Below are 24344 nucleotides of genomic sequence, written 5' to 3' on the forward strand. Positions count from 1 at the left end.
GTACAGTTACAGAGTCCACGCTTTGAAGCACTATATCCTGGTCGTTTAAATGAAAATGAATATTCATCTTCCCCTGAACATATTTTAACAGCAGATTGTCTAGTAAGTGTAGTCCCTTATTAGATTATCCCTAACCTACAGGGTCGCTATTCTTGTAGCAAAGCGTCGTGTGCACCTGTGGTCACGAGGGGGCGCCGCTGCCACGCACCGTGGTCCCCCTCCAGCAGGCATCCGAGGGGGCGGAGCCTGAGCTGGGCGGGGCCCGGCAGGACGCCCACTGGGTAGCTATCCCGGCGGGCCGCGCGCGGCGGTGTTTGAATGGCTCTGAGTGGGGCCCGGCTTGGGATCTGGAGGACGCTCTGAGCTGCCGGGCGCGGTTCATCAGCACAGTGCCCCGGCTCAGGCGCTGCGGTACCATGAGGCGCCGGTAAGTGACGGCCAGACTGGGTTGGGACCTTCGCTGGGGCTCGTGTGGCAGGCTTCTGGGGCAGCTGGCCGGGCCCACCTGCAGGCCCCGCGGCAGCGGCCTTTCCCAGGCTGGGCGGCGGGGTCGGGGCGGGGCGCAGGCGGGTGGGGCCCCGATCTGCCGAGGAGCCCCCGGGCCAGCGGTAGCTGGGAGGTTGGAGCTGCAGGCCTCGGGGGTCCTGGCTGGAGAGGCGTGGATCAAACCTGCTGTCATTTATTTACCTTCGGGTGGAGTCGACATCTACACCCCACGGGGAAAGACGGGACGCGTGAGAAGATTGCTGTGCGAGGATAGGTTTTCCCCAGAGCTGCCTAGGCCCGGCTGAGGCATTTCCTTATTTTCTGAGGAATTTTTGATTCCCAGACAGATCGGCTTTTGTTTCTCAGGACAGAAACCTGACATAGCCGCGTAAGAATCGTTGACTGCAACTTTTAAAACTTTGTTGTGCTTTCTGAAAACTTATTCTGTAGTTGTACCTAGGTGCTTAACTGGGCTTGTGTATGGAAATAACAAAGAGTTGATTTGTTTTGTCTGGCTTATAAAGTTCCTTGAAAACATTTATATCAATTTCTTGGCAGATCTGGAGAAAAAAGTAACTGGAAGAGATACTAGTTCTATAATTATTGCCAGTTTCGTACTTAACGAGCATTCTGAGACACCAGACCACCTAATATCTGAAACTTACACAAAATCATTTAGGATTTTTCTTCTTTCTTTTAAATCAGCTTCTTCAAGTCAAAAGTTTATGCACGACGTTTTTTACTTGGCTAGTAGCTGGGCTTGTAATAAACCGTAACAAGTAACAAGTGATATTTATTTTGGTGGTTTTTTTTTTTTTTTTTTTTTTTTTGGTGCTAAGGGTTGTTTTAAGAGTGCTGCTTTGGAATAGGTAGTATTATCATCGTTTTGACAGGGGAAAAGGCACAGGCAAATCAAGTACCTTGGGCAGGGTTACATAGCTATTTTACTGCTGCTATAATCTCTGCCTTGCTCTTACTAATGTCCAAAGTGTTGTTTCATTTACTTGAGCTTCGGAAATATTTATGTGAGTACACCTTTGTGACACATGAATGAATCCACACACCAACCACATTCTCTGCGCGTGTTGATCACACTTAAGTTTGGTGTCTGAGCCAAAAAAAAAAAAAAATGTTTCTAAGATAAATAGAAATAAGGTTTATGGGTTCATTTTTCAGAGACTGTGTAGAGAGCAGCTGGAAACATGATTCTTTAAAACTGGGGTACTGTTTTGTATTTGGAATGAATGTACTTAATAACACCTTGCAGAGAGATGCATCTCAGCTACGCCGAGTAGTCAGCACTTATTTATACGGGCCTTTTACCTTCATTCAGTGATGAATGATTTCAGTGATGAAGGGTTTGATTGCATTAGTGTCCAGCTCAGTACTGAATCCAGTCAGCTTTATGCAAGAAATGTGCCAGGCAACAAATCTTGGGGAAGTTAGTTTGGTGTGAGATTAGTTACAAAGTAATATACTTCTTCATTGTTGTAGTGATTTATGATGATCTGAACTGAGTAAAACTGCTCCAGAGCTAACAATTGAAGGACTTATGTAAGACATTTAATAGAAGGGGAGGCAGGGTATGTTACTGAGGAAACTGTTCAAAGACTAGGAATTCAGAATAAAAATTACTTTTATTGGGAATAGTAAGCCTGGTCATTTAAAAAGTTCATGTTGGTTAACATCGTATGAAACAAGACTGGGAAATGTTGTAAATGAGACAGGTCATAGAGGTCTGATAGACACACACAGAGCTCTCAGCACATGTTATAAATGAGACGTGTCCTAGGGTCTGATACACACACACACAGTTCTCGAGTGTACAAATGTTGTAAATGAGACATGTCATAGAAGTCTGATACAAACAGAGTTCTCCAGCACACAGAGATGAGGGAATTTGTAAACTTTTGTTTCAGTGGCTCTCAACTGGGTGAAATTTTCTCCTCCATAGGATATTTAGGGCTGTCAAACTTAAGGAAAGGGTGATACTGTCAATCTACTGACCATAGGCTGGAGTATTTATAAACATCCTACATCAGGCAGACCCCCAAAAGAAACAATCACTCCAAGTGTCAGTGTAGCTGTGGCTGCAAAGCCCTATTTTAAGTTGGTTGGTTATGTGGCTGGCTTCTGCTCGAATATGCTATAGGTAAGTATGAATGACAAATTTTAGGAACACAACTAGACTTTATAATGACATTAGGAGCTGGTTTAGAGCTGTTCCAGTCCTGGAGGAGAGATGTGTAGGAGATAGACAGGAGCACTGAGAATGCTAAATTAAGGTAGAATCACTTAAATATTATTTTATCTAAATATAAAAATAACAAAAGTTCATTTGAAATAGAAAATGAACATAATAGAAAATAGAAAACAGAACATAAGCAAAAATCATAAGGCCCAGCAGGGTGGTTCAGTGGCCAGAAGTGCTTGCCTTACAAGTCTGATGACCTGAGTTTGATTCTGGAACCCACATTAAAAGAACAAAAAAGACCCCAAGAGGTAGATAAAGTGTCACAAATCTATAATCTCAGTCAAACACTCTGATGGGAGGCTTAGGAGAGATGGGAGACAGAGGAGTCCCCAGAAGCTTGAGGGCCACCTCACCTGCAGTATTGCAGCATGGTAAAAACAAGAGAGACTCTTAGGGGCTGGAGAGATGGCTCAGCAGTTAAGAGCACTGACTGTTCTTCCAGAGGTCCTGAGTTCAATTCCCAGCAACCACATGGTGGCTCACAACCATCTGTAATGTGATTCAGTTCTCTCTTCTAATGTGTGTCTAAAGAGAGCTACAGTGTATTCATATACATAAAATAAATTTAGAATTTTTTTTTTTAAAGAGGGACTCTTCTTCAGCAAGGTAGAAATGAAAACCAACTCCCTAAAGTTGTTCTTTGACCTTTATTTGCACTCTGGCATGTGCATGCACACACAATATTTAATAAATAATTTAAAATTAATTAATTTTTATTTATATTTATTTATTTATTTATTTATTTTTGGTTTTTCGAGGCAGGGTCTCTCTGTATAGTCCTGGCTGTCCTGGAACTCACTCTGTAGACCAGGCTGGCCTCGAACTCAGAAATCTGCCTACCTCTGCCTCCCAAGTGCTGGGAGTAAAGGCATGCGCCTGGCTTAAAAATTAATTTTTAAAAGTTTAAATAAATCACCTATAAATACCCCAATAGAACAACTGTTAATGTTTTGATGTATGGCTTCTTTTGAAGCTTTTTAAAGGCTGATAACTACTTTTCTTTTTATAAAACTGGGATTATGGGCTAGAGAGACGGCTCAGCAGTTAAGAACAGTTGCTGTTCTTGCAGAGAAACTAGGTTTAGTTTCCAACACACACATCAGATGACTTACAATGTACTGTAACTCCAGCTCCATACATGCATGTGGTGCCCATGCAGGAAAGCCGGCACACATAAGTTAATAAAACAAGTAAAAAAAAATAAATACACACCTTTCCATTGTTTAAACAAATACTCTTTAGGGGACTGGAGAGATAGTTGATCAGTGAACAGTGCTTGTTCTTGCAGAGGACCTGGGTTCAGTTCCCAGTACCAATATGGTGGCTCACAGCCATCCATAATTCCAGTTTTAGGTAATCGGATGGCATCTTCTGACCTCTCTGGGTGTCAGGCATATAAGTAGTGCACATACATACATTCAGGCGAGTCATTCATGCATATAAAATAAACCTAAAAGAAACTAAAAGTTAAAAAACATTTTTTACAGTCACAGTATTTGTATATATGACTGCATGTACACATGTATTGCTTCGAAATTGGAAATTTTGTTTTACATTCAGAAAAGACATTCAAAGGAAGAAATACTGGGACACAGTGATTGAATGTGTGTGTGTACACGTGTGTACGTGTGTATGTATGTGTGTGTAAAATAGCTGGAGATGTGGCAGAATGCTAGGTACTCAGCATTGCCCCCCCCCCAAAAAAAAAGAAAAAGAAAGAAAGAAAAGAAAAGATTATTTGACAATTGGGATTGTCAAATAGTGAGGCCATGTCTAAATAAATAAATAAGTAAATAAGTCAGGATTAAAATCTTCAGCATTTTTAAGGTTTGATGTTTGAGAAGCCAATAAAAGAACAGTGGAAACAGTGAAGTAAGTTGTATACTTATAATTTTCATTCTGGAATGTGAATTGTATTCACATACACAACATAATGAGAATGTTTGGTCTGTAACTCACTATGTAAATGAGGCTGGGCTGGAATGCAGTGATCCACCTGATTCTGACTCCCAAGTGATGGGGTTAAATGTATGTACTACCACACCTGACTCTCCTACTGAGATTAATGAAGACCCTTACTATATAGATCAACTTAATCTTTCCCTAAACTCCTAAAAATCAGTCTACATTTCAGATGGCAAGCTTTCTGCTTCACGCTCTTTTCAAAAGGTTTCTTTTTTTTTTAACTTTTGGTCATGAATCAGAGTTTAAAGGGCTAATTCTGAGTTTTTGTTTTTTAATGTACGGATTACACAGTTTTACAAACTGACTATAACTCCCACCCCCACTTTTCCCAGGAGAATGGGAAATTATCTTTAAAACTATATATCATAAAATATGCCTGTCAATATTGCTGTTCTATCATTCATTTTGGGTGATTGCTGTTATGTAAGTGACCCCTTCAAAACTAATCTGTGATTGTAATTGTTAGTTCTTTGGTTGCTGTGATAAATATCTGAGAAACACTTTTAGAAGACGAAGGTGTGTGTGTGTCTGTGTGTCTGTGTCTGGATTTGAAGTTTCAACTAAAGGTTGGCTGGATTCACAGCTTGGGTCTGAGGTAAGACAAAATATTGTGACAATGTGTGGGGGAAGACGGAAACAGCATCATATGCAGAGACAAAGAAGAAACTAAGGACAAGGAGTGCCAAATGATAGGCACCCTACTTCTTCCAGCCTCAGCCCACCTCCTGAAGTTTTCAGCACCTTCCAAAATAGCACAGCCAGCTGGGCTCAAGGCCTCAATACAGAACTTTGTAGGAAACAGTTCCTGTACAACTGTAACACTGATAGTGTAAGGGTTGTATCCTAAGGAGAGGTAGGTATTTAAGTCATAAGCTCCATGCCTCTGAGGAGGTTAATGTCATTGCCTCACTAGTGATTCTGATGAGTTCCAACTGTGTTCTACCCTCTTTTGCTCACCTTTCCCCCACTTTCTTATTCATGCTCCCCTCCCCGTTATTGTAGGAAGAAAGCCCTCACTAAAGATGGCCTTTGAATCTTGGCTTTCCCAATCTACAAAACTATTTAAAATGTATTTGCTTTTTTGTGTTGTTTCTGTTTTATAACAAGGCTTCATTTTTGTGAGATAGACTGGCTTGGACCCATGACAATCTTTGTGCCTCAAGCATCCTAGATGTGTATATGAAGGGTAGAGGTCAGCTTTGGAATTTTCTAAGAATCTGTCCACCCTTGTTTTTTGAGATAGGTCTGTCACTGAGACCTGGGGCTTTCCAGCTGAGTCCCAGAGACTCATCTCTCTAGCACTATTTCAGTTGGTATTGGGTATCAAACACAGGTCTTCATGCTTGCCTGGCAAACACTGTACTAATAGAGCTATTGCCATCTTCAGAAAGGCAGATTTTTAAAGGCATACCTTAAGCTAGGAGAACACTGCTTGATGATTGGATAGGATCTAATTTGACTTTTCCTTAGCAGGTTCAGTTATGCTGTACTTGCTGTTTCTTGTTCTCTGTAAGTATTTTCTTTGGAAATATTTTTGTTAAATTTATCATTCTTGTTTTGAGTCTTTTTGAGTGTAGAGATGGAATAAGGTCTGCTCTGAAAGATCCTGTTTGACTCCTTTCCCCTGTGATTCCTTTTTTTTTTATTTATGTGTTATTCATTACACATTTTCCTGAAATTCTCCTGAAATTCTTTTGTCTTGAGCTAGTTTCTCAGATGCTTGTGACTTGCATGATTCTTCTCTCACTAGTCTTAAGACTCGTTTTGTGAACCCATTGGTGGGCACTCTTACTTGTCATGGCTCCAAGCCTGCTTTTCCTGTTAGTAATGCAGTGTTCTTGGGCAAATCACTTGATCTCATCTATAAACTGAAATTACTCTGGAAGACACAAGTTTCTGACATGGATCTTGACATGGAGATCTTGAGGTATAGTGGCCATGAAAAGCTTAGGCCTTGGCAAGGAAGTACATGCCTTTAATCCCAGAAGACTGAGGCCAGGAGATCTCTAATTTCAAGGTTAGCAACAAAGCAAGTCCCAGATCCAGGTGTGATGGGCCACACCTTCTGCTGGAGGCTCTCATAGGGACATTGGAAGAAGGAAGATTCACTGTTCTTCACCTGCTTGCACTTCTCGGCAGCACATCTGTTGGAACCTACTTCTACAGAGAACCAGCTGAAACAACTATAGCTTCATAGGACTGAGCAACTACTAGATTCTTCGACTTCCCATTCACAGCTGCCCATTGTTGAGTTAGTTGGACTCTTAAGACATCACAATAATCCCCTTAATATAGAGAGACATTCCATACGTTCTGTAACTCTAGAGAACGCTGACTAATACAATCTCCAATCTTTCCAATTATGAGAAGCAGTGAATTTGTAAAATTCACTGAAATTTTCAAGGACTTTTGGAAAGGAAAGAAAGAAATAGTTTTTTACGTGTTAATGTGAATTAATTAGAATGATTTCTTCTGAAGTCATTTGTAAAAGTCTACCTTCATAATTGGATTAGGGAGTGAATCATAGGGTAGAATTTTATTTTATTTTTTTAAATACCAAGTATCCTTTTCTATTCTTTTTTAAAGACTTATGTATTTATTTTATGTATATGAGTACACTGTTAATATCTTCAGACATACCAGAAGAGGGCATTGAATCCCATTACAAATGGATGTGACCACCATGTAGTCGCTGGGAACTCTGGAAGAATAGCCAGATCTCTTAACTGCTGAGCCATCTCTCCAGCCCTATGATAGCATTTTAAATGCTGCTAGAACATAAGCATCTTGAGAGCAAGGATCTTTGTGTTTGTTACCTTCAGACATTTTCCTAGGCCCTACAACAGTAATTAACTCACCAAGTGCATCTGCTATCTGATTAAGTGAATGAAGAAATGAAGGAATGGGTGAATGTTGAAGAAAAGCAAGCTTGCAAGAATAGTACACACATGCTCCAATTACCTGGAAAGAACTCAGAATACAAACCAATCAGAATACAGCCCTGCGGTATGCAAATGTTATGCAGTGGTAGTAAAGCACCCACTCTTCCCGTGGCTTCCTTTCTGAACTATTATGAAAGTATTTCTACTTGCTTCTCTAAATCCCCAAATATACCTTTGTTCATCACTAGAAAAAATCTGAACACTATCTGTTCCCTATACCATTTAACGATCATTATCAACAGAGTATACTATTGTAGTAAGAATAAATCTTACGTAGTGATTAACATTTGGCACTTTATCCGTGGAGGAGTCATAGCATAGTGGCTGAAAACTAATATCCCTGGCCCTTTTGTTTTAGATATCCTACTTCTCAAGTAATAATATTTAAGAATAGTTCTTCTTGGGGCTGGAGAGATGGCTCAGTGATTAAGAGAAGAACACTAGGAGTTCAATTCCTAGCAACCACATGGTGGCTCACAACCATCTGTCCTGGGATCCAGTGCCCTCTTCTGAAGGCACTGTGTCTGAAGACAGCTACAGTGTACTAATATAAAATAAATAAAAAATTCTTTAAACAAAACAAAACAAAACAAAAGGACTAGTTCTTCTTTAACCCCAGTACTCAGGAGGCAGAGGTAGGCAGATCTCTCTGGGTTTGAGATCAACCTGGGCTCATAGTAGGTTCCAGGACATCCAGGGCTACATAGTAAGACCTTGTCTTTTAAAAAAGAATATCTTTTATGTGATCCCTAGACTAGGCCTAATGATTACCTAATGGCTGACATGGAAAAAGGAGTGACTCTCACCTAGAAAGTATGCTTTAAGATGAAGAAACATTAGCAGACTAATTCTCAGCCTTTATGGGATCACATTCACTGAATGAATTATCTACTTACTGAAACTACATATAAATAATTTTTAATTTTTTTGACAGCCGTGTGCGGAAACTCAAGTAATACTTAGAAATTATGTCTATTTGGGAGCATCAATTTAAAGCTCATTTAATGGACTAAATCATTCTGTACTCACATTACCTGTAGGGCTTGTCAATATGGAGACTAAATTATTTTGCAGTAGCAAACAGTTCCCAAGTCTTGGGCTTAAACAAGGCTTTGTTTCTCTTTGATTCATGCTACGTATTTGTCTTGGGGCTTTGTTTTATGTTGACCATGCTCAGGAATGTGTGTCTGTAGAGTTCTGATTTTCTGACCTTTGGCTGGTGGCTATCATGATAGAGGTACAACAATGATAGTAAACCACACAAATTGGCTTTTTAAATTTAAAATGGGGTAAAGTGAGTTGACTTCTGTAACCCCACCACTTGGTAAGCTAAAGCAGGATTGAGTAAGTCTAAGGCTAGCCTATTCTCAGTAGTGAGTTACAGACTAGATTGGGGTGTGGTATGGGGCTTTGGGGGCCTAGAGAGAGGCTCAGTGGTTAAGAGAACTGGCTGCTCTTGTCTTGAGTTCAATTCCCAGCAACCACATTGTGGCTCACAACCATCTATTATGGGATTTAATGTCCTCTTCTGACACACAGGTGTACATGCAGATAGAGCATTCGTATATATAAAATAAATAGATTTTTTTGGGGGGGGGTTCAAGACAGGGTTTCTCTTATAGCCCGGGCTGTCCTGGAAGTCACTCTGTAGACCAGGCTGGCCTCGAACTCAGAAATCCTCTTGCCTCTGCCTCCCAAGTGCTAGGATTAAAGGCATGCGCCACCACTGCCCGGCAAATAAATCTTTTTTAAAAAAAACCTTTTTAGATTATTTCATTTATCAGAGCCACTTGACCATATCTAACTTCAAAGTTAGTAAGAGCCCAGGCTTGCTAATACCTAAAACCCTAGCACTTGGGAGATAGGGACAGGAAAATCAGTTCAAGGTCCTTTTTGGCTACATAGCCACTTGGAGGGCCAGTCTAGGCTACTTGAGACCTTGTCCGCCAAAACAAACAAACTCCAAAAGGATGATAAACCTCCCTATCACTTATCTGAAAGTAAAACTAACAAAGTTCCATGGCACAGTTTATCGTTTACCGTATTTGCATACTAATAATTTAACATTTTCAAATATCTTTGAATTTTCTTAGAGTTCTTTCTTGACTTATCACTGTCTATCATTTTTGATTGTACTGTCTTGTGAGCAACCCACTTCTCACTGACTTGTAACTAAAAATATCCAAGGAAGATTTGTCAAATTTAGAGAATGGTGCAGTCTTTTTAAGACTGGTTTAGTATTAAACTCTGAGGAGTTTTTGTTTGTTGTTTTTGTTGTTGGTGGGTTTTTTTTTTGTTTTTTGTTTTGGTTTTTCGAGACAGGGTCTCTCTGTATAGCCCGGGCTGTCCTGGAACTCACTTTGTAGACCAGACTGGCCTTGAACTCAGAAATACGCCTGCCTCTGCCTCCTAAGTGCTGGGATTAAAGGCGTGTGCCACCACCGCCTGGCCGAGTTTTTGTTCTTAAGGATAAATTTTGCTGCTCTGAACTGGGATACATGTGTCTGCTCTGTTTTAATACTTTTATAATTACAAAAGTAAACTTTACACATTGATAAAAATTTAGTGAAATAATCATTGAGAACCACAGGGCAAACCCTGTCCAATAGAAGCTGTAAGATGATCTTATAAGCAACTAAGGAATACTGAGAGTTATGGAATATAGATAGTATGTGTATGTCCTTCCTCCCCCCCCCCCATGATGAGCCCCTTAATTGGTTATTTGGTACCAAGTAGTTAGCCTTGAAATCATATATATCCAAGTAACACTACACAGACTAAAGCAAATAGTGTTAATATATTTAGATATGTATATGTAACAGTGACAACAACAAAAGAAGCCAGGATTTGAAGAGGGCACAGCATGAAAGGTTGGAGGAAAGAAATGGTAGATATACATAAAATAAATAAATCTTTTTTAAAAAAAGCCTTTTTAAAATATTTCATTTATCAGAGCTACTTGACCGTATCTAACTTCAAGATTAGTAAGAGCCCAGGTTTGGAACCATTTTGAATTACACTTTAATTCAAAAGTTTTAAAAAGATGAAATTGTAAAGAACTTGCTTTAAACTTATTTTCTATTTATTTTTCTTTAAAAAAAAAGTAATTTAAAAACATTTATTTTGTATGTATGGGTATTTTGTCTGCATATATGTCTGTACCCACCTGTGTGCCTGGTGGCCACAGGGGCCTTTGAAGAGGGCTTTGGATCTCTTGGGACTGGAGTTACAGATGGTTGTGAGCTATCATGTGGAAGCTGGGAATTGAGTCCAAGTCCTCTAGAAACGCAGCTAATGCTGTTAACCACTGAGCCATCTCTCTAGCTCCATTTTGTATTGCATAGTCTAACTTAACAGTTTTCATGGTAGGCGTGGTAATCAACATCTTTCAGCCATTATTCAGGAGGCAGAATCAGGAGGTCTCTGTGAGTTCCAAGCCAGCCTAGTCTACCTAACAAGTTCAGAACCACCAGGGCTACATAGAGATGCCTTGTCTCAAAGAAAAACAAGAAAACCCACAAAATAAACAAACAAAAACAAACAGATAAAAAAAAAAAAACCAAGAGGCAGTTTTCTTGCCAAGCTCTTGGAGAATATTGTCATGCCTGGCATATTGCATTTATAAATGCTTGTTTGTATATTATTATTCTTCATGCTATACTTGAATGATAGAATTCCATAACCAGAAAGGTTGGGAAGTTTAAAGCTATGACGGGTAATGAGGTAAGAAAGTTCTGGTTGCTGAGAAGGGGGGTGGGGTGGGGGGAACCACTATATAACACTAAAAGTTCTTAGAATGGCTTCAGAGTTTTCTTTTTATAATTTTTGTTTTATTATTTATGTATTTGTTTGTTTGTTTTTGAGACAAAATTTCTGGCTGTCCTGGAACTCACCATGTAGACCAGGCTGGCTTCAAACTCAGAGATATACCTGCCTCTGCCTCTCAAGTGCTGGGATCAAAGTTGTGCTCCAACTTCATCCAGCTTTTTATAGTTACTTTGTATTCTTTTACGTGATTTTTTTTATTATTATAAGAAACATCATGAAAAAATAGTTTATTTTACTTACTCCCTGCAGTACTACTGTGAAAATGTAAGCTAAGTAAGATCATACACCTAATAAGTGACTGTAAAGCCGGGCGGTGGTGGCGCACGCCTTTAATCCCAGCACTTGGGAGGCAGAGGCAGGCGGATTTCTGAGTTCTAGGCCAGCCTGGTCTACAGAGTGAGTTCCAGGACAGCCCGGGCTATACAGAGAGACCCTGTCTCGAAAAACCAAAATAAAATAAAATGACTGTAATAAAATTTAAAAGCAGTAACTCTGACTTTGGGACTTGTTTGTTTTTAAACAATTTTCTGCTACCTGAGCCCTCCCTTCACTGAGATTACACTTGCCTGGTCTGCCCTGTATTTGTATTTCCGGCTGTATTATATTGCCTTTTCTTTTTAGCTTAGTAATACAAGAAAATTATAACTTCACACTAATTTTTTTTTTTTTTTTTTTGCATTTAGTGTGTGTGCCCATATGAGTGCATGCCATGATGCACCTGTAGGGCACAAAGGAAAACTTGCAGGAGTTGCTTCTCTTTCCAGTTATGTAGTCAGTTTGGCAGCAAACACTTTTAGCCAGCCCCCTCACTTAATCTTTGACCAAACTAAAATTTTATATTTATAAGTCAGATTTTGAAGATTAAAGGGATGATAATACAGAATTATGTTTTAAGGGGATATAGGTCAGTGGAAGGCCACTTGACTAGCATGTGCTAGTAATCATCTTAGCTAGCACACATCTTATTGTGGATGGAGATAGTAATTTCCACCTTTACTAACAAGAGCCTGATATAGGAAAGTCTTTGTAGGGATAGCTGTCGGTCCTTGCATATTTGCCAAGTTTATTTTGTTATGAATTTAGTAAATGTGACAGTTTAAAATGGAGTTGCTGTTTATAAGACAGAACAAGGAGGCACAAAAGGCCTGTAGTTCCAGCTCTTCTGGACTCTGTGGCAAAAGGAATGCATATTAGGTACATTCCTCAAGAGGAAGTTAAAACAAGAAGGAAGAAAGGAAGGAGAGACAGAGAGATTAATTCATATTTTAAAAGGCCTAGGACCATAGCTCAGTGATAGAACACTTAATTGCCTGGTGTATGAAAGTCCTTAGGTTCAGTTCCCAGGCTGAACAAATGAGTATTGTTTCTGTGAGAATTATTGGAATATTGCTTTGGCTAATTTTAGTTAGCACAAACCTAGTCATCTGGTGAGGGGGAACCTCCATTGAGAAATTGTCTCCATCAGATTTGCTTGTGGGCAGTGCCAATCTTAGGCAGCTAGGCCTGGGCTGTAGCTGAATGTGAGCCTGGGAGGGAACGAGATTCTTCTGTGGTTTCTGCTTCAAGCTTCTGTCTTGGCTTCCCTTAATGATGGACTGTAAAGTAGAAGATGAAATAAACTCTTTTTCCCAGTTGCTTTTACTCATGGTGTTTATGACTGCAACAGAAAGCTTAATCAGGACAACTGTGTTGTATAGTCTATTTGAAAGCAAATGGCTTAAACATTTTATTATTAAGTAGATACTTATTAGAAAATTAAAGTAGTAAAACTAAGTCCTGTCCTCAGATATTTTCGTTTTCAGGTTTTGTGGTTACTTCTTATAATGGTTAACATTGATTACCAATTTGACCAGGATCCCTTAGGAGATAGGCCTCTGGGCATGCCTGTCGAGGGATTATCTAGATTGTTAATTTAGGTAAAAAGACTCTTCTTAAATGTGGATGGCACTATTCTTTGAGGTGGAATCTGGTACTGAATCAAAAGAAGAAGGGGACCCGAGCAACAGAATTCCTCTCTTCCTTCTTTCTACCTTTCGCTGCATTGTGACCAGCTCCCTCAAGCTTTTGCCACCATGATTTCCAAACATGGTGAACTATATTTCTGAACTGTGAGCCAAAGTAAACCTTCCTTAACTTTGCTTTTTGTCAGATATTTTGTCATAGCACTGAGAAAAGTAACTACTGATATTTAAAATTTTATTGTTTTAAATTATATGTGTGTGTCTGTGTGGTTATATGCACATGATTACAGAGGGCAGGAGTGTCCAATATCTCTGGAATTGGAGGTACAGGTGGTGATGAGCCACCTGTTGTAGGTGAACTCGGTCCTCTGGAAAAATAGTACACTTTTAAATGTCCCATTTGTCATTAGGATACACGTCTAATTGGGATATATTCCAAATGCTTCAGTGCTCCATAGGATATACTGCTTCTGCCTTCTAGTAACTAGTACCAACCAAGGCTTTTTTGTTAGTATAATTAATTTCTATTAGCTTGTCACTTTTCTCCAAAATAAGACGTATGTTACTTGTTCATATTTTGACATATAGTAGGAAGTGAATTAAGTGTGGAATATATATGTTATGTTTTTCTTTTCCATTTTTATTTATTTTTTCATTAGTTGAGATCTAGAAAGGCTACAGCATCACATAGATTTTGTGTCCAGTGGCCTTTGCAGGAAGGTTGCTTTGGAATTTGGCATGAACCTGCCTTTGTTCCCGTGGGCCAGAGTTACCTTTCCCCAGATCAGTCTGGTTTGGTTTGGTTCTATTTGCCTCCAGGAGTCACTGTTGTTTTTTGCTTTATACACATAAGCACATTTCTTACTTAAGGAGAATGCAGCTTCACCTTGGGCATAAACACTTTCAACTCTTTAAGATCTCTGTGCTCTCTTTGGTGCTGGAGACCTCACTTAGAGCCAACAAAAATAACCTTGTACCACAGCCTTCCAGATATAGTTGCCTTTTAGAAATTTTGTTCCCAGCAGGCCTCTACAGGCGCCAAGGTGGCTGTTTTTATCATTTAAAATTAAACCTCAAAATACCAGTGTTTTGTGATTACACATGTTTGTTCACTGAGTGGGGTGTGTATGTGCATGTGCCTGTGTATAGTATAGTAGTTGTGAAATTGTATTTTAGGTAGTACATGTTAATGTAATATGTAATGATAGTCCCTGTCTATCAGAAGTTTTATAGTGTAGTGATGGCTTAGTAGGTAAAGATGCTGACAGCCTGAATTCAACCACCATAACTTAGTAAAAGAGAAGGCAATTTTCCACAAGTTGTCCTCTTGACCTCTACAAACATAGTAGCATTTGTGTGCACATACAGACACATAATTTAGGAAAATTTTTAAATGTTTTACAAAGCTTTGAAGTTTATTTGGGCCAGAGGAGACAGACTAAAACTAGCTAGAGCTCAGTCATGTCTTACATTTAAGCCCCCACGTATTTGTTATCTGCCAAAGGCAGAAACTGCAGTATAAAACTGAGTGTTCTCAGAGATGGTATAGGAAACAAACACTGTACCAAGACCAGAATCAAGAAGTGCTTTGGGCCGGGCAGTGGTGGCGCACGCCTTTAATCCCAGCACTTGGGAGGCAGAGGCAGGTGGATTTCTGAGTTCGAGGCCAGCCTGGTCTACAGAGTGAGTTCTAGGACAGCCAGGACTACACAGAGAAACCCTGTCTCGAAAAAAACAAAAACAAAACAAACAAAAAAAAATGCTTTGGAAGCCGGGCAGTGGTAGCACATGCCTTTAATCCCAGAATTTAGGAGGCAAAGGCAGGCTGATTTCTGAGTTTGAGGCCAGCCTGGTCTATAGAGTGAGTTCCAGGACAGCCAGAGATACACAGAGAAACCCTGTCTTGGAAAAACAAAAACAAAAACAAACAAACAAAAAAAGAAATGCTTTGGAAAAAAGATTCAATTTTCTTAGTAAGAGAGGCTGTGATAAAACAGAAAGGAAGAAAGGAGATATTTCCTGGAGAAGAAACATTTTGTTTCAACAAAAAGGCAACATTGACAGAGACAGAATGTGTCTATTACAAAAGCTTGGAAAATGATACTTAATGTTATGCTTTCTGTATTGAAGGATGCATACAGTAGTTAGAGGTCCCTATCCATTTCCTTTGTAAAACAACAGCTTTAGTGTCCTCAGAGTTTATTCATGTCCTGTGTCTCTTCCCCTAGTCTCCCCCTGATCTCATGTCATTGTCATCCCTCCAAACCCCATCTTTTCCTTTTGCTTTCTGTGTAATGTATCACTCTTCTGTCTGATTGCCTGCTACTTTGGAATCAGCTTGGACCCTCAAAATATTCTCTCCTTAAGTCAAGCACGGTAGTATGTGCCTGTAGTTCCAGAAACTAGGAGCTTGGAACAGGAAGATCAAGAATTTGAGGAGGGGTAGGTGCTGCTTTGAGATTGCTCAGTGTGGGTAAAAGCACTTGTCTGCATAAGCCTCCACTAAATTGTCCTCTGACTTTCACATGAGTGCACATGCACATCCGTGTGTGTGTGTGTTTGTGTATGTGTGTGTACGAGAGAGAGAGAGATAGAGAGAGAGAGAGAGAGAGAGAGAGAGAGAGCTCTCACATGCAAGCACTTAACACCACTACCAATAATAATTTTAAAGTAAATTTGTACTGCAGAGATGCCTCAGTGGGTAAAAGTACTTGCTCCCTTGCTCCCAACACTGATGACATGAATTCAGTCCTCAGGACCCATAATGCCAGCTGTAGCTATATAACAAGTTCCAGGTCAACCTGGGCTATATAATGAGACTCTGATCTAAAAAAAAAAAAAAAAAAAAATCCCCCTAAGATCCCATTTCTCTTTGTTTCAGTTTTCTCCTCTATTAAAACAAAGGTCCTATTTTATTATTTGCAGGTTTTTTCATTCTTTTGGAGTAAGTCAAGGCAAATTACATAAATAAACATTTTTACTTTTATTCATGAAAAAAACTAAAACACTTGGTTCCCAAGTTACACGGATAGTTAAAAGTGGAAGCTGGAAAATTCCGCCTGGTTCTTTTGAACTTGATCTTTCAGTTTTAAGAGAGTCTTTAGTTTTTACTCAGTGGCGCGCATACTAGTGTACAGTGAGCAGTAAGGTTCCCAGAGAGTTGAGAGAGCATGGAAGGAGCCCAGAGGTCTCTGCTGATTGAGCTTTTTAAACTCCCACATGCCATTGAGTACAAAGGGCACTGAGGGCATCTTCAGCTTGGTCTGCAGAGTCAGATCCGACCCACACAGTTGAGGACTAGAACCAGTTGGTCTGGCTTTGGTAATTTCCATTCAGAACGTATGTGTATTCTAGGTGTTTTAAGGTATATTTCAGAAACTTTCAGGACTCGAGAATAGACTGGTTTCCTAAAGGGAAGACAATGGATATGAACCCGTAGTCCTCACTTTTATCAAGCAAGTGCCTAATGTCTAAGCATGCGAGTGAAAAGCCATAGATTCTCTCCTCTATTTTTCCCCTTGTGCTGGGGATTGAGTCCAGATCCTTGCAAATTTTCTACTGCTAAGCTATACAACAGTGTTATTCTCTAATTTCCTTAAAGGCAGTTATTGAGATACTATTTCTATGACTTGCCACTCCCATATAGTAGCACAGTCATTACTGTATTAAAGTATGTAACATTTCTCTACCCCCAAATTTCCTTATTTCTTTGGAGTAAACTTTTCCCTGCCTGCAGTGTCTGGGTATTATTGATACTTTTCCTTCCACATTTATATTTTTGTTATTTAGAATGTCATGAAAATACATTTTAGTTTCCTTCACTTAGCATAATATAGTTGAAGTTTATTCATGTTATATATGTCTATATTATCCACTGTATCTATAGTTTTATAGTTTTATAGTTCTATAGTTTTATAGAAAAAAATTATCAAAAAATAGATGTAGGACAGTAAACATTAGAACTGACTGAGGTCAAACATCCATACATCCTGATTTCGTGAGACAGACTTAGTTTGTGCCTGTTGTCCAAACATGCTTTTTCATAATACCTCCTTTAGTTCCCAGCAGTGTCTTCGTTTGATTGGTAAATTATTTAGGTAATCCAAACGTGGCAGGACAAGATGTGGTCATACTTCATAAGCTTTCTGGTGGTGTTTAATTTGCTTTCCAAAGCAGTAAATTGTACATATTTATGTTTTGTGTAAATACTATGAGTGTTAATAGCAATAATGTATATAATCTCACTTTGATCTTCACAATTTTATATTTTACATGTGAAAAAATAGATTCAGAATAGAAGGTCCTCAAAACTCATGAACTAGAAGGTCTATTTATTCTAAAGTATATGCATCATCTATATATGTGTTCACATCTGTTAATTGGGAGGCAGTGTAGTTTATTAGTTAAGATTATAAACAGTAGAAAAAGAATCTCTAGAATCTAGCCCCAACTCTTTGCATTTTTGCTGTTGATTTTAGGGCAAATTCATCTCTCATCTATATAAAAAAAGTATAAATGTATGTATTTATGTATAAGTGTGTGCGCATAGAGAGGTCGATGCCTGGCATCCAGCAGATTTCTTATAAGATTATTTAACATCACTGAAGTTGTGTACTTCTTTCCCAACTCTGCTCCTCTCCCATTAAAGAATACCAGGGACTCCTCATTTGTATTTCCCCTTTTTTTTGAGGGGTTATCTTTTGTAGCCCAGGCTAGTCTTAAACTTGCTCTATAGTAGAAGATGACGTTGAACTCCTGATCCTCCTGCTGCTGCCTCTTAAATCCTAGAGCTATAGGTATGGACTACTGTTCCTGGCTTCTCATCCTTCAAAAAATAAGAAATAAAAGATCCCAATAGTATACTAATAGTGCTACCTGATGAGGGAGTTCTGTGCTTAGATAGTTTAGTATACATATATGAATCAGTCTCAAAACTATGGTAGCCAAGACTGGGTATCACAGAACTAAATAACATAATTGAATGTTTCAAAACCTTTTAGGTATACTAGATTTCCAATAAATACTTTAACATGCAATATAGCCAGGTTTACTTGAACATAGTAAGGTATCTTCAAACTGTATGTAATTTAAACATGTCTTAGTCAGGGTTTTATTACTATGATGAAACACCATGACCAATAATAAGCAAGTTGGGGGAGAAAAGGATTTCTTTGGCTTACACTTCCACATGCTGTTCATCACCAAAGGAAGTCTGGACAGAAACTCAAACAGAGCAGGACCTGATACAGAGGCCATGGAAGGAGTGCTACTTATGGCTTGCTTGCCCTGGCTTGCTCAGCCTGCCTTTTTATAGAACCCAGGATTACTAGTCCAGGCATGGCTCCACCCACAGTGTCCCCCATTGATTACTAATTGAGAAAATGCCCTACAGTTGGATCTCCTGGAGGCATTTTCTTAACTGAGGCTCCTTTGTCTGTGAGGACTATGTGTCAAGTTGACATTCAAAACCAGCCAGTACAAAATATAACCTGGGAAATTCTGTGATCGTATTTTTTCCATGAACACTATAGTTGTTATTATGTAGGATGATTTATAGGGACCAGGAGAAGACCTGTAGTGGAAAAAAGGAATCAATTATTCTTACAGTATTTTTAAAAAATATTTATTTATTTTATGTATAAGAGTTCACTGTCACTGTCTTCAGACACACCAGAAGAGGGCATCAGATCCCATTACAGATGGTTGTGAGCCACCATGTGGTTGCTGGGAATTGAACTCAAGACCTCTGGAAGAGCAGTCAGTGCTCTTAACTGCTGAGCCATCTCTCCAGCCCATTTCTATAGCATTTTAGGCTTGATGTGATGGAGCTTTTTCTTACAGTACAAAAGGGAAGTCAGAATGAAGTCAGGAAATATTTTGAAGTCAAGAAGTCTTAGTGGCTTGGTGAAAGGAAAGAAAGAAGAATAAAGATAACCCCAAGTTTCCAGTCAGAGAGAATTTTGGTTGTGCCATTATTGAACTGACAATTGAAGAGATTCGTTTTAGATATGCTGATTAAAAACTAGTGGTGAGTGTGGAAGCCAATTGGATACAGAAAAAGTTACAAGAGAGCCTAGGTCTAAAAAAGTAACTGAACCTGTGAAAACATGCACCCCCAGTGTTCATGTAGAGAGCAAAGAGTTGGTGAAGGAAAAGTGACTCAGAGAAGGGAAATGAGCAGGGAGAGTCAGCCGAGTTGTGTCGGAAGCGGAGGACCATGAAATGGTGAAATAGCTGACTAGTGATGAAGGAGTAGCCTTAACATTGACCTGGGTGCTCTCCATGAACATTGACAGAAGTTTCTGGTAGGGGTTTTTGTTTTATTTATTGCAGTGGGGAAGGTAATTTGTTTTTCTTTTTCATTTTTCTTTTTTTTCTTTCATTCTTTATTGTATTTGTTTGTTTTGTCTTGTTTTGTTTTGCCTTTTGAGGCAAAATCTTATTGTGTAGACCAGACTGGCCTTGAACTCATAGTTCTCCAGAGTACTGTGATTATGATAGACTTTCACATGGGAAAACAGAATAAGGCAAAACTGTAAAGGGTTAAAGACAAATTGGAAGCTAAAAGGCACTCATTGTAGAAATTTGGCAGGAAAGGAAAACAGAAAGAGTATAGGAGCTGATAGGAGAAACTGGAGCATGCTTGAAAGCAGGCACAGAGGAATCAGTTCAAAGTGAGAAATCAAAGAGAAAAAAAAGGAAGCAAGTGGGCAGAAGTAAGAAAATTAGATTATCTTGTCCTAATTTTGGAAAAGTTAAAAGGACTGATCTCATTAAAAAAAAAGTTATTCTTTTAGAAAATAGAAAAACCTGTAAGTTATTGAGAAGATGGCCTATAGTCCCTGCAGCAATAACTTTAATTAAAGCTTTGTTTTGTTGTTTTACAATGCTTGGGATTGAATTTAGGGCTTCAAGCATGCTAAGCCAGCACTCTACCATAGAGCTATGTCTCCATCCCCAACTTAAGTTTGGAAATTCCTTTTAAGGTTTTCAACTAATTAAGTGTACTTTTAAACAGATTTGTAACATAAAAATCCATAGGATACATGCATTATTTTAATGCATGTATACATTTTGTGTTGTTGAATTAGGTTGTACATACCTCCTTGAACATTTACTCATTTCCTTAGGGTAAAAATATTCAGTCTCTTGTGCTTGACTTTTGAGATACACAGTACATAATTGTTACCTACAGTCACTCTTCTGTACTCTTGACATCCCAGAACTTCGTATCTCATATATCTACAATAGCCTATTGGTCAGCCCAGGTCATCCTTCTGCTGGCAACTTCTGTAAGGTCAGCTTTAGTAGATTCCACATAGGAAATTATAAGTTACTTGTCATTTTGTCCCTGGTTTATTTCACTTACAAAATCTCTGTTTTTATGCAGGTGTAATAAGTTGTAAGATTTCATCCTCTATAGTATTCTCTTGCTTATATTTACCACATTTTCTTTTATCTACTCATTCACTAATAAACAGACTATTTTCATTTCCTGGCTATTGTGAATAGTGCTACAGTAAACAGAAGTACAGTTATCTATGGCAAACTGAATTGTTTCTTTTGGATAAACATCCACTAGTGGAACTGCAGAAACATCTGATAGTTTTTGATATTTTTGAAGAATTTCTGTATTGTTTTCTATAATGATTAGGCAATATGCATTTCCATCATTGCTGTGTAACTATCTCTTTTTTCTTTTATAGACTTTTTATTGTGTGTGTGTGTGCATGTGCGTGTGTGTGCATGTGTGTATAGGACGTTGGGGGTTGAGTGCATGTGTGCATTGGTTCTCTCCTTCTAACTTTACATGGATTCTGAGGATATATCATGGAGGTTTGTGTGGCAATAGGCTTACTACTTAGCTATCTCACCAACCAAAGGGGTTCCCTTTTCTATATTTCCTTGCTAGTGCTTGTTTTCTGTACTTTCTGATAATAGATATTTCTAATGGAATATAGTAATAATCCAGTGTGATTTGATTTGTATTTCCTTCATGATTAGTGATATTAGCTAACACTGTTTGTCAGTGTAGGTTATGTTAATTTACCACTGATATGACAGAATACCTGAGAAAACTACCTGAAAAGAGCAAAAATTTATTTGGGCTCAATTTCAGAGGTTGTAGGTCAGGATTACTTGACCCCTTTGCTGTGGTCCTGTTGTAAGACAGGAAATTTTTGTCTGTAGAGCCTTGTAGAGTAAAGCTGTTTATTTCACTGTGACCAAGAAGAAAGAAGACAGGGGAGTTACCAGGGGCCAAGAGATAAGTATGCTGCCAATGACCTACTTCCTCCAGACTCCACCATATGCCCTATCTCCTTCAACACGAAGACTTTCAGCAACATTCTAGGTCCAAACTGCAATACGTTCAGAGCCCATTCTTAATTGAGCTGTTTGCTTTTTTTTTTTTCTTTTTCTTTTTGCTATTGCAGTTTTGGAGTTCCTTATTATTCTGAATATTAGCTCCTCATCAGATTATATAATTTGCAAATATTTCTCCTATTCTTTAGGTTGTCTCTCTGATGAATGAGTCTTTTGTGCAAAATCTTTCTGATTTGGTTTGATCTTATTTGTCTTTATCTGTTCTTGTTTCATTTGAGGGTGAGGATTAATAGAACTTTTAAAAAATAAAATAAATAAGCCAGGTATATTAGTCAGTGTTCTCTAAGGGAACAGCATTGGTAGAATGAATATTATATACGGGACTTATTTGAGTGGCTTACAGGTGGTGGTCTAAGTAATCCAACTACATATGTCTCTAGAGGGAAAGGCAAAGGATCTTGTCATTGTGCAGTCCACAGAACTGGATTTCTCAACAGTCCCTATCTGGTGCTCTACTCTTGGAGGCTGCCATCTCAGTCTCTTGGAATCCCTAAGAAGTAAGTTCTAATACCAGCAAAGGAATGTCTCAAGAATAGGATAGAGGAACTTGCCAGTGAGAGTCAGGGCAAGCAGGCAAAAAGCAAAAGCTTCCTTCTCTGTCATTTTATACCACCTGAAAGTGTAGCCCACATTTAGGATGAATCTTCACTAATTGATCCAACCAAGAAAATCTCTCAAAAAACCATGTCCAGTTGCTTGGGTTTTAATTGTTTACAGATGTAGTCAACTTGATAACCAAGGTTAACCATCACACCAGGATTATATAGTACATTCTTTTCTATACTGTTTTAATAGGCTTTTGCTGCTATTTTTTAAATTATTTTTTTTTATTTATTTTTTTTTTTTTTAATTTTTAACATTTTTTTTTTTTTCCGAGACAGGGTTTCTCTGTGTAGCCCTGGCTGTCCTAGAACTCAGAAATCCGCCTGCCTCTGCCTCCCAAGTGCTGGGATTAAAGGCGTGCACCACCACTGCCCGGCTATTTTTTAAATTATTAAGTTTTGTGGATGTAGAGATTCAGACTCGGGGTCCTATCCATGCTTGGCAAGCACAATACCATTGAAGTATACCCTCTAATGCCCTGTGCTTTAAAAAGCCAATTTTTAGAAATTGTACTTTTCAGGACATTCTCTGGAAGTGATTTGATTTTTTTTTTTTTTTTTGAGAGTCTCTCTGTGTACAAATGGACTCTTCTGTTTCTGACACTGAGCACTGGGATTATATGACAAGGTGACCAAATGGATAAGGCATTGCATTACTGAACTTATTTCTTGCTTATGTATTTTGTTATTATAGGACAGTGATTTTTTAAAAGCTCCAATTAAAATACATTTAAGAAGGAAGAGAGAAGAAAGAAGGAAAAAGATAGTGGTTAAAAACTGTTTTTATCCTCATGACTCTTAGGAGATAACCATAAGTGGAAGGAATTCTTGTATAAGAAAAAGCATGTCTTTCTCAACAGCTTGCTTTGTTTTGGTAGAGAAATTGCTTAGTTGAATTACAGAGTTAAATACAGTGTGAATAGTCGATACAGTATATGAATGTAAAGAGAAAGCTAACTTGGTCTTGAACTGTCCAGGCATGTTTCATTCCTGTATAATGAGTTTCCCTTGTGAGAAGGCAGGGAGTATCTGAACACTTTGAGCTGTTTAATCTCTTGGTTTGGCAGCCATTATAAGGGTATATGAATAGATCCCTTTTTATCTTTGAGGTGGAAGACAGTTACTGTGTAAAAGAGAAATCATCCCATGAGCTTCATTATTATGCTGTTGTTTTTCTCAAATGACCTACTGATCAAAAGCATTGTGTTATTGTAAGAAAATGTATGCTATATCTGATGTTTAGAAGTTGTACATAATGTTAGAATAGCTCTCCCTTCTCTGCTTTTATTCTTTTAGGACCCTGCTTATGTTGTTCTTTGTTTATTAAGAGGCTTTCTTTTTTCTTTTTTCTTTTTTTTTTTGTGAGTCTTCAACCATTTCAGATTCTTCTCTTTTTGTGTCTTATCAAATAGAACTTCAGAAACACAGAGAACTTGAAACTAGTTTCAGTAGCATTCCTAAGAGCCTTCGGGGAGAAGGACAATTCTATATTACGGCTCTAGAAAGGCGCTATCAATTGTGTGACACATGGGTAAAAAAGAATATGTAGCTTACAAAGCCTTTACAACAAGTCTTTGTCTTATAATATTAATAATTCCCTTTATAAAGCCTTATTGTAAAATGAAGTATACATCATGAAACTTTTAAATGTGCAATTCATTGATTGTAAGGACAGAATAGAACATTCTTCAGTCCCAGTAGATCTTTAGAGCATTTCTGTCACTGAAAAACTTTGTGCCCCTGTGTAGTTACTTCCATTCCTACTTCAGCTTGAGAAGCAACAAACAATTGGTTTTCTGTCTATGAATTTTATTTCATATAAATGGAATTTTGTCACAAGTTGTGTCATGGTCTCTTCTTCTTACTGTACTGTTCGTGTGTATACTGACTTATGAGTACTTAATTCCTTTTCACTGCTGAG

At 38.5% G+C, this 24344-nt stretch overlaps 1 protein-coding gene across 2 annotated transcripts in view; it reads left to right on the forward strand.

The window, feature by feature from the left end:
• The first annotated feature begins 317 nt into the window (after nt 1-317).
• The window catches only part of LOC114616627 (KATNB1-like protein 1), a 37651-nt gene continuing 13624 nt past the window's right edge, over nt 318-24344 (forward strand). For both annotated transcript variants that reach the window (XM_028762053.1, XM_028762054.1), the window contains exon 1: nt 318-427. The gene's annotated coding sequence lies outside the window, so the exon portion shown is untranslated. The remainder of the gene's footprint in view (nt 428-24344) is intronic.

This window comes from Grammomys surdaster, unplaced genomic scaffold (genome assembly GCF_004785775.1).
Source record: "Grammomys surdaster isolate TR1022 unplaced genomic scaffold, NIH_TR_1.0 332764, whole genome shotgun sequence".
Lineage (NCBI taxonomy): Eukaryota > Metazoa > Chordata > Mammalia > Rodentia > Muridae > Grammomys > Grammomys surdaster.